The following is a 13,937-nucleotide window of genomic DNA, read 5'->3' on the forward strand; positions in this document are numbered from 1 at the left end:
TGAGGTACTTTGTCAAACGCCTTCTGAAAATCAAGAAAGACCACATCCACCGGCTCTCCTCTATCCACTGCCCTAGACACATCCTCATAGAACTCCAGTAAATTTGTCAGACACGACTTCCCTTTAATGAAACCGTGCTGCGTCTGCTCTATCAAGCAATTCCCTTCAAGGTGCCTCGCAATTTCCTCCTTAATGACGGATTCTAACATTTTACCTACCACAGACGTTAAACTAACCGGCCTATAATTCCCCGCCTTTTGCCTGGTACCCTTCTTAAACAATGGCGTAACATTAGCCGTTTTCCAATCTTCCGGCACTTCCCCGGAATCCAGCGACGTCTGGAAAATAACCACCAAGGCATCCACTATCACCTCCGCCATTTCTTTCAGAACCCTCGGATGCATTCCATCCGGTCCTGGGGACTTGTCCACAATCAGCCCCCTCCAGTCTGTCGAGCACCGCCTCTCTAGTAACAGGAATGTCATTAAGACCCTCCAGTCCGACCACCTTTCCATCGCTAACACCCAGCAAATTATTCACGTCCTCCTCCGTGAAGACAGAAACAAAAAATTATTCAATACCTTAGCCATATCCCCATCCCCTACCACTAGGTCCCCTTTCTCATCCTCTCAAGGACCAACGTTCACCCTAGCCAGCCTCTTCCTTTTTATATATTTATAAAAACTCTTGCTATCCTTTTTTATATTAAGCGCTAGCCCAGCTTCATAGTTTATTTTCTCTGTGTCAGCGTACGTTTCCTCCCGTGTGCTCCTGTTTCCTCCAATCTGCTTAGAAGAAGTTCTAATAAATAAGTGTTGAAGCAGATACTAAAATCTGTTGACAGTCTGCCTAAGAACCAAGTTCCAGACCCAGAGTCCAAACCCAAGAAACCAATTTCAGAACATGGTGACAGCTCAGAACAGGGGGGGTGTCAATGGCAAAGGCAGCATTTGTTGCCCATCCCTAATATCTGCACAGACCTAATGGAGCCATTCACTGACACAAACTGTAATGCACCCTTCACTAGTTATTGTCAGTTAGTAAACCAGTTACAGAATCAGCTTCCCGGAAAGAAACAACGGTGTTCCAGCACCACCGGGTGGCCAAAGTCAGTAATGCAGGAAAAATAAATCTGTGGAGTCCCGATCTCAGGCAGCAGGAGGCGATGTTGTTCCATGTAAAATAGGTTTTTTATTAAAAGTATTTTTATTCATTTAGCCTCATAAACATCAATACAAAGAAAACCTTGGAGAAATATAATCAGATAGTACGGACTAAAATCCTGATATCGCCTTTCAGGCAGGAAATGAAATTGTGTGAACGAATTGATTATTGAAATCAATTTGAGGTCCTGAGTAACATAAAGATTCTGAGAAATTACTGGGTTAAAAATAAATCCACAGACAGTTTGTGGTTTTAGATTTGCTATTTTGTTGACAAGTAATGTTGTTGCATCAGGTAAACTGTATTTATGCAATCAAAAAATTTCATCTGTTATAATGAAAGCAAAATTCTGCTGATGGTGGAAATCGTCTGAAAAAGATTCATATTCCACTCGAGATGTTAACTCTGTTTTTCTCTCTCCACAGACGGGACCGACTGAGCATTTTTCCAGCATTTTTGGTATTAATTTGATCTGCGGGTGAATTGAACAAGGAAACATGTTGTTGCAGTTTCACCGCAAGCCATTAGGTGGAGCTGCTGCATGGATTTTAAAAATCGAATTTGATTGCTGCAATACCATTCTGAGCCAGGGGGAGGTGGTGTTGCTCTGTCTGATTTCACTTTCATTCTCACATTCTAACTATCCACCAATCCCCCAGTTATTAATCCAGGAGAACTTTCTTATCTTCTCTTACTCGGAAAACAGGCCCAGATTTTTGAATTCACCCCGTGACACACAGCAAGATCCCAAACTGGGGAATTTCACTCTCCCAACCTGGGTTTTTTTGAACATTGTCCAGACTGGCAGTGTGGAATTTCCCGATAGGGACTCGGTGTGTGACAGGAACATGGAATTGGGAAGTCCAGGCTCATGTTTATTTTCCCTCCTTTCTTTCTGATCTAATTCTCTTTCAGTTGTGAAGAAAGGTGCTGCTGAACTGTCTGATCAGCCGAGTGTTTCAGCATTTTGTGTTTTTGGGATTGCTGCCAGTACCAGGTATCCAGCAGCAGGAGGCGACATTGCACTGTTAAACTTTACTGATCTTTGAACAGCTCGACATTACCATCTTCTGGCTGAAATCGGCACTACAATGAACTGCAAGGGAAAGTTCAACACTCTGGGCTGAATGGTCACTGTGATCACCGCTCACAAAACAGGCGCTGGAGTCAAGTGTGGGACCAGAGTGAGAAATGGAAACGGGGAAGAAATCCCAGCTACAGACTGGGAAACAGAGGAAGAGATGGAGGATGGGACTGGGTGGTTTGACTGACTGAAGCAGGGAGTAAATGAAGGAAGGAGAGACACAAGATATTTAATTTATTTTGTTCTTCAAACTTGTGTGTTTTAACCTCTAATAGCGAATGAAAACACTAAGTCGACTTTGAATGTTTAAACACAACTTTCATTATTCTGGTCTCTAACACAGGTTCATCCAGACTCAAAATGTTCGCTCTAACTCTCTCCACAGATCTGTCAGACCCACTGACATTTTCCAGCATTTTTCTGTTTTTGTTTCTTTTTTTTTGCTACTTAGAAACTAGTCAATACCTGCAATGCATAAATACTCTGTATCCGTTACTGAAATTGAGGCTGATTTCCACTTGCATACGAAACCTGGCCAGGATTTTGCCACATAACTATCAGTCTTCTTCTTTTGTTGTTTTCTGTGAATGTTGGTCCAGATTTTGCCTGAACACAAGCTCTTTGTTAGCATTCCTATGCCTCAATGGGTCTTTGGCCGCCAGCCAATGAATTGATCAAAAACTGTTCGATGAGGCCAATCAGATAGACCCAGCACAGAGGGTCAGGACCCACCAGACCCCATCATGTTTATGCCTTACTGTATGTAGCCCACATTCCAGTGCCCAGATAAGGAGACACTGGCTCCCCGCCTTCAGCTCTTTCTTTGGAATAAGTCTCAGGCCAGCTTGGCCACAGGAAATCCTAGCGTGCTTACAACATTGACCAAAAACCTGCTTTGCTTGATTGAAGTTGAATCTCTGAAATTCATTCGGCTACAGTCGTTCCTCTTGATCCCTGAAGCCACAGGCAAAATGGATCACTTACCCATGACCAAATCAACATGGAAGTGAAAATCAAATTGCAAGACAATCAAATAAATTCATTCAAATTACACAATATCAGTGTTATATCACATACATCACTTAATATATTTCATAAAGCATTCCTGTTTACACCACCATAACTCTGCATTTAACTGTTTGGTTACCTCCGTCTTCCATTTAATAACCCATATTGTTACCACAATTAAATACAACAAGGTGGAAAGATTATTAATTGTTGAAGGCCTTTTAATTTGTACCCTTCAAATAACCAGACCAAATCGCAGAGTTCAAATCAAGGTTGAGGACTGGTTCCAAATCTCGAATCTTTAGTTTCAGACCTAACCTCATCTATCAGATCTCTGGCAAGAATCTCACCCTTCATCCACCCTTTGACTGAGGCTCCAGTGGTCTTAGTTATCCCTTCAGTTACCTGATTCAATGTTTTTCTGAGTCCATCACCCTGTAGGTCTGTGGCAGTGAGTGCATTCTCGGTTCCATAGCCTCCACATTGTCATCCCTTTCCGTGGCAACCCAGGAGGAATAGCCATTCAGTTCAGACAATTGTACTGAATTAAATACCGAGTTTTCACTCCCAAACAATCCCCCAATATCGCCCAGTATATCCTGTGTCTGTGATTCAGGAGCAATGCTGTAAGTATTGTTGGTTACCCCTCGAGACACCATTGTCACATCATGTAATAAAGTTTTAGCTTTCCCAGTCCTAACTAACCCATCAGGGGGAGGCTCGACCGTGTTTGGACATTGGGTAGGTTTTTGATATCCACAAGTATTAAGCTGGTAATACCTAATATCTCTACAATCAAGTCTTATCTATTACTTGTTAACATAATTCTTGACAATGTTGGCCAGGTTCTGTGACATTGAATAAATATCTCCACAAATCCAGTATTTGAATCATATTATATCCTTTTGATAACTAAATTACCCTCTGAGTCTATCTCAACTGATCATCCCAACTCACAGGGTTTGATGAATATGCTCCTGTTGTAAAAATCCGCCTGTTTTAACCCTTATACGATGGACAAATAACTTTGAGTAGACGTCTTATTAGTACAAACAATATTTAATTAAACCCACACAATCAATAATCACCCACCCGACCAACAATAAGTTATCTTACAGAAATGCTAGAATTCAAGTACAATACAAGACCTTGACTTAACTTTGTGTGACTGACAAATACCCAAACAGATACTGGCCTTTATCTGTGTGCTGGTCTTGGTAGTTGTCTGTGTAGTTTGGTCCTTTGTTCTGGTCTGGCATTCTGGCTGTAGTCTCTCTTTCTTCCTTCTCGGGTGTGGTGGCTCTCCTCTTGCTGGCGATGTTCACCATTGTTGTAGCTCGTTCGCGGGATCAGAGAGAGAGAGATTCCTGGTTGTGCAGCATCCTTTATACTCTGTTTGGTTTCACGCCCTTTTTTTGGCCATTGCCAATCAATCGATCAGGACTTGATCACCCTGATCGATAAGAGTCCAATCAGGTGCTACCACACCGATCTCTGGGTGTGTCCCTGGCGGCCATGCCTGTATGTGTTGTAGGCACATAGGTCACATACCTTCCTCCTAAATAAGGATTCACGGTGCCTTTACGTCTGGCACACAGCCCAGTGTGATCAGACAGTCTCTTTCATCCTGGAGATGGCCCATATCCTGTGTATTCGCTCATCAGGGTTGCAGCCTGTTTGTCTGTCTTTAAACTGCAGCCTGTCGGTTTAGTTTCTTGCCCAGTTATCCCAGAGTGCTTTACAAAACGCCAATTTAGGTGGCTTGTTTGGCTACATTCCCCCCTTTGATCCTGAACGCAAAGCGTGATGGATCACAAATTCAGGACCAATATCTGTCAGGAATTCCCCAGTCACTCAACAGTCAAGCAAGGCCCAGGTATTGACATGTACAGTAATAATGCATTCCTACAACATATTCCAGAAGCTACAGACAACAGTCTACGATACAAATACAAACAACCACATATTCTAAACCCCATTATTATAATAGCTAGTTACCCACAAATACAAACAATCAGATATTCCAAACACCATTACTATAATAAATTAATTATAAACCAACATTTAAACAAACATTAGAATAAAGTATTTGCATATGAGACACATTTTGGTAGAGGAATTTCTAATGGCTCATTAATATAAATGGTAAAATCGCAGCCCTCCCATAAACATTGTACTACTGAATTAGAGGAGCCATGATTCAAGGGCGAACCCTACATTCTGCCTCCGGGTCATCCTCTTTTTCCATCGGCTGAATTGGACTGTGAGGATGATCAGATATACTAGGGTGAACAAAATTAGTACTACAGCCAGGTGTGACATTAAGCGAACAAATGGATGGATTTGGATGTTTGAGCCCCAGTTCCAAAGGACATCCCACCAAGTGGTGACTTTGATTTCCTTAATCCTCTTTTTTTTACCTCTCGGGTCTGCTGTATTACTTTGGTGAAGGTTCTGTGGGCTGTAGCCAATTTTGCCCGAATCAGGTTCAATTCCTCCGGCAGGAGGTTTAAGCTTGTATCATATTTCTCATGGTTCTCCCCTAGAGTCTGTTGGAGCTCGTCAGTGGCGTTCACATCTATCCTCTCCCTTTTATGAATGTCTATTAGTTGAATGAGGCCCACTCTGGCTGGTATGTCTGGTTTGATGCAGAATGTAGTGTTAGTAATGTTACAATGGGTTGTGCCATACTGATATTGTTTCAGGGAGGTGGTAAGACAGTATCTCCTTGCTCCTTTGTAAGCTACCCGAGTTATGTCTATGTCCAAGTTACGAACTTCTACTGAGCAATTTAGGCTAGTGTTTGTTCTGAAGCCACGCAGTGCATGCTCATTTAAATCATACAAGATTTTCCCTGTGTGTTTTAGTATCAACCCATTTTGGGGCCCTGGAGTAGTTTCAGGACAAGTGGAGATGGGTGTGCCAACAGTTGGTCTTAACCCATTCTTAATTTCATTGTAGTTATACTCGTTCTGAATAACCTTATTTCCTAATTCCAGCCCTTTTCTGGACCATAGGCTAGACAGGCTAGCTACATGCACCCATGGTTAGTGTATACCCATCAGTCACTAGTGAGGGTCGTCCTTAGGAAGCAGTAATCAGAGCTCCTATTATCTTTCCTGTACACCACTCCTTGGATATTACATCCATCGGTGATACTCTTATTGGGGTGTACCCATAGGATGCCATCCTCACATTTGCCTGCTTCTGGTGGGATGAACCACATATATCCAGGGTATCGTAGGCTGCTCTTCTGGTCTTTGGTTGAGGTGGTGTCTGTGGTTCAGTCTGAGACGAGGAATCCCAGATAGCAGAGAAGTATGTTGTTCATTCTAGGGGAGATCAAGGTAGCACCTGTTAATTCTTATTAATATCTGATTCTCTTTCCAATTTCATTACAAGAATGTCATATGACTCCCCCCCAACTTTTTCCAAAAAAAAACAAAGAAATAAGTAAATGAATAATAAAGGCCCAATAGTGCCATACGAAGGGTTGGTTGGCAATCAGTGTTTAATGGGGTTGAGTGGGGTGAGGAATTTGCAGAACGTGAAAATAAAATGTCAATTGGGTGATGCGTGGAGTGGACGGATGAAGCTATTTACAATCTGGACTGTGATGTCCTGGTTCTTCCTGAGTGAAGGGAACCTACATGGGCAGGCTTTGGCTGCCAGGTACCATCCCTGGTAGTGAGCGCCGGGTCAAACGGTTCTGGGAGTCCTGGTACCAGGGGTGCCGTAGGGGGTAAGGTTTGCGGGTTCCCCATCCTTTTCGTCGGGGTGCCCGGGCCATGGTTTTATTCCTGAAGCTCTGTAAATTGGAGCGGGGACCGTGGGTGTATCTGTTGGTCCTGGGATTACTGGGTGGGGGTTGTAGCTGCTTGTCGGGCCAGTCCTGCGAGGGACATGGGTTGGGTTCCATCGTCGGAACCTCTGAGATGGTCGTGTGGGGTAGTTGGGTGGTGCCCTACAGTCCCGGGCAAAATGTTGGGTTGCCCACAGGTGTAACACTGTACTTGTGGGCGTGGGCCTCTGGGCTCAGCTCTATATCGTTCTCGGTGTCGGGGATTGGGCCTATATTCTGTGTGGCCTCGTGGTCCCCTGTGTCGGCGATCAGCAGGGTTGTATGGGTGTGCAGGGTTTGCTGGTCTTCTAAAATTTGGTGCCCTACAATCTCGGGCAAAGTGTCCCGACTGTCCACAATTAAAACATGTCCCTCTATCTCTCCCTGGGGCTGCTGTGTAAGGTAGACGTGTACCTCTCTGGTATTGGTGATTCCCTCTACCTTTGTTTCTCCATACTGGACCCTGACTAGCCCTCATCGGAAACATTTTTGCCTCCCTTTCTGACCGTGACGTTGGGGCCCCCTGAACTTCCTGTTCCCAGATTCGAGCTAAGCGTCGGAGAACCCACGCTTCATTGTGTGTGGTTTCTGCAGGGTCAAAATTAGCACAGGCTTTCTTACCTTCCTCTGTAGCATGCGACACTAATGTCCTAGCCCATTTGGATGAATCAGCTTCATTTAATCTAGTCCGATCTAATTCCCCATATACTCCTGTGAAGTGGATCCACAAACGACTGGCAAAGGCAGTCGGATGTTCCCCTTTCCTCTGTCTGCATTTATTTAACCCATCTACAGGATCCCCTTTATTAAATCCTATCGCAGTCAATATCGCTTCCTTCATTTCGTTTAATGTTCCTTCCCCAACATTTTGAAGGGCTGGCAGGGCAGACCGTACAGACTTGCTTAAGCACATGACTATCAGCTTCACCTCCTCTCTCTCATCCAGCCCATGCATTATCTTTTGCTGCCTAACATCCTCAAAGAAACTGTATGGGTCAGCCAATGGCTCAAAAGTTGTGATTTTATTTGCGATCTCAGCCAATTGTGCCACTGTAAATGGAGTCGTGTATGTAACAGCCGGGTCCTGACCCCCTCCTGTCCGACGTTCAGTCGTCACAGGGTACATCGGTACTGGAGGTAAATCTGGGGGTGCCGTGGGTATGACCTCCCCTGGGAAAGGCAGTGGTGGACCCCAACCCTCGGTTTGCATAACATAAATTCTAGCATTCTCCTTTAACTCTCCCCAGTCTGCACTGTCTATCCCCTTTTCCTCTTCTGTCCCGAAGGCACACATAAATCCATTTTGAACTGATAATAGGGATTCCAGCCTTGAGATTTCTCGTTGGCATTTTGAGTGGTCAGCAGTTGTCTGTCTCTGTTCTTTACTGGCTTGATGTAGAGCTTTTATAGCAACCTGCAGATCAGTGCACTTAGCTTCCAATCGTGCTACTGCCTGCTCAGCTTCATCTCTGGCCAAGACAGCACGCTGGGCATCTTGGTAGGCTCTCTCATACTGGGTTTGGAAATTGCCCAGATGTAATAAATTTGCCTGGTTAGTTTGCCTTAATTCATCTATCTGTCTGTCCTTTTCAGCTTTTATCTGTTCTATCCTCTCCTGCTGCTGTTCCTTTAGTCTCTTGATCTCCTCCTCCTTTTCCACCTGTGCCTGTTTTGATTCCTCCAGTGCCTTACATATCTCTCTGTCCTTTTCGGCTTTTATCTGTTCTATCCTCTCCTGCTGCTGTTCCTTTAGTTTCTTAATCTCCTCCTCCTTTTTCACCTGTGCCTGTTTTGATTCCTCCAGTTCCTTACGAACTGTGTTTAACTCCTTTTCTGTACCTAGCAGCTGTCCGAAGCAGCTCACAATAGCAATCTGTTTCTCATATTTGTTTGCCTGTTTTCCCTGAACTTTCCTTAGATCATCCCAATACTTCTGCCCTAGGGATCCCGGTCCCGTCTCAGTATTGGCACAAGATTCTGCCCATAGGGGCCACCCTTTCTTCTTAATATATTCCCTGATTTTTTTTTCCCATATGGGACACTTCTCTGCCATTCTATATTTAATGACAAGGGGTAGGGAGGCGATCGGACTGCGGGTACGGCTTTATGCTATGTTCCGGTCCTAATCCCTCTGGGTTCTAATACAAACCTACAGAGTTTACCCTATCCTCCTTGTTAGTAACAACACATGCACAATAAACAATTTCCCGAAAGCAGTTATTTGTCCAATAAGGAATTCACACCTGTTGGCTCTGAGTTTTAAATAACCATTCAATTTAAAGTCTGTGGGGTTCGATATCGGAGCAACAAAGTTACTTCTTGTCGATGCCCACCCAGGGACACCAAATGTTGTAAAAATCAGCCTGTTTTAACCCTTATACGATGGACAAATAACTTTGAGTAGACGTCTTATTAGTACAAACAATATTTAATTAAACCCACACAATCAATAATCACCCACCCGACCAACAATAAGTTATCTTACAGAAATGCTAGAATTCAAGTACAATACAAGACCTTGACTTAACTTTGTGTGACTGACAAATACCCAAACAGATACTGGCCTTTATCTGTGTGTTGGTCTTGGTAGTTGTCTGTGTAGTTTGGTCCTTTGCTCTGGTCTGGCATTCTGGCTGTAGTCTCTCTTTCTTCCTTCTCGGGTGTGGTGGCTCTCCTCTTGCTGGCGATGTTCACCATTGTTGTAGCTCGTTCGCGGGATCAGAGAGAGAGAGATTCCTGGTTGTGCAGCATCCTTTATACTCTGTTTGGTTTCACGCCCTTTTTTGGCCATTGCCAATCAATCGATCAGGACTTGATCACCCTGATTGATAAGAGTCCAATCAGGTGCTACCACACCTATCTCTGGGTGTGTCCCTGGCGGCCATGCCTGTATGTGTTGTAGGCACATAGGTCACATACCTTCCTCCTAAATAAGGATTCACGGTGCCTTTACGTCTGGCACACAACCCAGTGTGATCAGACAGTCTCTTTCATCCTGGAGATGGCCCATATCCTGTGTATTCGCTCATCAGGGTTGCAGCCTGTTTGTCTGTCTTTAAACTGCAGCCTGTCGGTTTAGTTTCTTGCCCAGTTATCCCAGAGTGCTTTACAAAACGCCAATTTAGGTGGCCTGTTTGGCTACACTCCCCTTAAGCCTTTTTCAAAACTCCATCCTAAGAGGGTGAACACTATACTCCTGCCTCATCCTTTTTTAACCCATCCACCCCCTGGGTCAGCAATTCGAATTGACATGCCTGGTTTTCCTCAGGGTACAAAAACCTCATGCTCTGTCAGTTCCTCCCCATGATGGCTCGATTACTTGTGTTCGATGATTGGTGGGGGTGGCTTGATGCAATATCCAGATATTGAGTTTCTTTATCCACTCTCCTGTTCCTCCGGTGAGTAGCTGAACGTACACCATTCCACGATAGTCATCAGAGTAAACTGGAACCTGTGAAAACATTAATGCTGGTCCCCACCAGACGGGTGGTCATCAGGTTTGTTCAGGTCCTCATACATTTTTAACAGAGTATAATGCTTCCACTGACTTCCTCTCTTTGTATCTACAAATCTGTACGTATCACCTGTTATAATTAGTTTGTCCAGTCCATGCCACCACGGTTGGAGACCACTGCCCTCACGCCCCACCTTTACCATCACCCTTGAGAGATATTCTTCATTTTTCAACTTGATGATCTCTCTCCAAATCCTGCATTGCCTGTCAGTCTCTAACTTCTGAATCACATATGGTTGTTTAATTCTCTCACGTACTCTCGGATCCTGCCTCTAAGTGGCCCTGCATTGCTTCCACCCTCTATGATTTGTTAAAGCGGAGGAATCTCTCATGGGGAATTCTTCCACCCACCTGGTAAATTGATCTATAATTACTAGGCAAGATCACTTCCCTTTTGATGAGGGTAGCGGAACCCGTAAACTCAATTTGTATCTGATCCCAAGGTCCTCTGGGACAAGGCTGGTGATCGAGTTTAATTTTTATTGTCTTTGCAAGGTTGTACGGGGGACACAAAGTGCATTGCTGGCAAAATTGTGCAGTTTCCCCTCCTATTCCCTTCCAATACCACATACTCCATACAGAAACCAATTTCAAAACAATTGAAATAAAATCTATTATATCCAATCCATTAATCGAATATATTATAAATCTAATATATTATATCCATTAAATCTAATATATTGTCCTGTCCGGTGGTAAATCCCCATTCAGAGTCTTCTGATGCTTCTAGGGGCAACCACTTTCCCCTTCTTTCCTCCACACTCCTTCACTATCTGGGGACGCCCCCCATTCTTTCCACTCTTGTCTCATTATTATTCTCAATCACTTTTTTCTCTTCTCTCACCCTCCAGTGGGGCAATCTGTGCAACAAGACAATCCACCCTTTTTGTAAACTCCAGCTTCATCTTCACATGATTTGTGTTCAATTCCATTAATATTAACTGGATTGTGGTCTCTTGATGCTCCTTTCTCCCTGACACTCCCCACCTGCAGATCACCTCACTCAAGATCATTCAAAATAACAACATGCATGGACTTCAAATATTCATGATGTAGATGTGCCGGCGTTGGACTGGGGTAAACACAGTAAAAAGTCTGACAACACCAGGTTTTAGTCGAACCGATTTATTTGATAGTAAACGCACAAGCTTTCGAGGTTTCCCTTTTCGTCAGGTGAATGGAGAGTTCTGGCCTCAGACAGAGCATATAAAGCACAGACAGTTTAGAGATTACTGATTAGAATGCGAATCTTTACACCTAACCTGCTGTTCAAGTCCTAAGCTTGAACAGGACTTGAACAGCAGGTTAGGTGTAAAGATTCGCATTCTAATCAGTAATCTCTAAACTGTCTGTGCTTTATATGCTCTGTCTGAGGCCAGAACTCTCCATTCACTTGACGAAGAGGGAAACCTCGAAAGCTTGTACGTTTACTATCAAATAAATCAGTTGGACTAAAACCTGGTGTTGTCAGACTTTTTACTTCAAATATTCTCCAGCCCTCCATTTATCTGTATCTATCTGATGGATATTCCTTGCCTGGTTTATTTGCTGCTAGGCCCTTAATTGTTCCTGTCTGAATTATTTATCCTTTCAGAATAATTTTGTTCCTTGTTCATTTTTGACAGGTACTGATTAATTTAATTCTGCCCCAATTGTTTTGAAATTGGTTTCTCTATGCAATGTGTGTCAGTGCCTTGATCACTTTGGCCCCATTAACCATTTCATGTCATGTTGTTTGTCAAGTAGTGTGCATGTCTGAGACCTGCTCTTAAGTGTATAGATACAAGAACTTCCAAACCCTTGAATGGGTTTATTTTGGACTGGTTTCCTGCATATTAGTTACTTAGTACGTAACTCATCTGCACACTTATGCAGTATCTCAATATCATACCAACACCTCCCTGACTCTCAGGTGATCTTGTCGAAGTCTTTCCTCATCTCTGCAAATATGGTCCGGATACCTCAGGTATTGGTCAGAGTATCAAATTCTGTTCTCTTAAAAAACATAGACAAGGACACAAATATCGCCAAGAGAAGGCTACCAATTTACGAGCCAATTTATACTTTCCTTTCGCTAGAATACACATCAGTGCCAGATCAAAATATTCCATTGAATTGAATTGCACTCAATATCCCAATTCCCATTTGCTGTTTAATTTCTGATCTCTATCTTCTACCTTAATCCTATCCAGTTTGCTTCACAACATTTTAAAAACAGAAATCAAACATTTCGATTTGATTCCAGGCAGTTACCATTTTGATTCCTCATTCTTTGTCTTAAATAGCATCATTTTTAAGTTAGCTTGTTAACAGTGTATATGTCAGAATTCTCACAAATTCAAACAGTGTTGTTGCCTTTCAAACGTCCATTAATACCTGTCTTGTGTCATCTTCAAAAAAATCTTTGTTCCGACATCCATAGATACCACATAAAGTGTGTATGTTTTCTTAAAATAACTTTAAATCTTTTTTTAATCACCAGTTAGTCTCATTATCCATCAAATAAATCCCACCTTTAATTCTGTCCGACCTGTTCAACTATTGCTCATCCTGTCCTTGGCTTTCCATTCACTCTACTGTAACCTGTCAACAAACAGGGTCACATCAGCTCCCCTATGAGCCTGTTCACTTCCTCACATCTCATCTGCACACCACACAGATGGTCCTTCAATGTTCATCTATCCCACTGGGTTACTTTCCTCATCCCTGACTATAGTAATCCACCTATTTGCTGGCAGGAGCAGGCTTTCCTCTTGAGTCTGCCTCACATCCGACACGGTTTTCAACCTTCCCATATTCAGAATTTGTACCAGAGTGTGTTTTGTGTGCAAAGTTACTTCCCTCAACATTGAGCAAATTGGTTTGCCTACTCTGACTGCCCGTGCTGAATAATCCAGGGGCTTGAATACATCTGGTTAACCCCTGTGGCACCTGCTGATTGTTTATTTGAATAGTATGCTACGGGTCGCTTTTGGTCTCCATGCTGCTGGGTTACTACAGCAGTGTAGTAATTCCCATTGTTGTGACAATATATGTGGAATGGTGAGTCAGGTCTGGTAATCCTAGAGCTGGGGATGTTGCTAGACATTGTTTAATAGAAGTGAATGCAAACCTTGCACTCCCCCACCCATTCTGTCTTCTGAAACTCCTTACCAGATGCCCTCCCCAACTTTTTTCCAGATTTGAAATCGGGCTGATGATTGGTACAATATTGGAACTCTAAAATTAAATTCTCAAATATCTTGAAGCTGCTGCAAAGCTTGTTCCATTTAGAGTTAGCTGCCACAGAAAATCCATCCTGCTTGGAGCAGAATGGATTCAGTCAT

Source organism: Carcharhinus amblyrhynchos, unplaced genomic scaffold (genome assembly GCF_965287045.1).
Source record: "Carcharhinus amblyrhynchos unplaced genomic scaffold, sCarAmb.v2.hapA scaffold_45, whole genome shotgun sequence".
Lineage (NCBI taxonomy): Eukaryota > Metazoa > Chordata > Chondrichthyes > Carcharhiniformes > Carcharhinidae > Carcharhinus > Carcharhinus amblyrhynchos.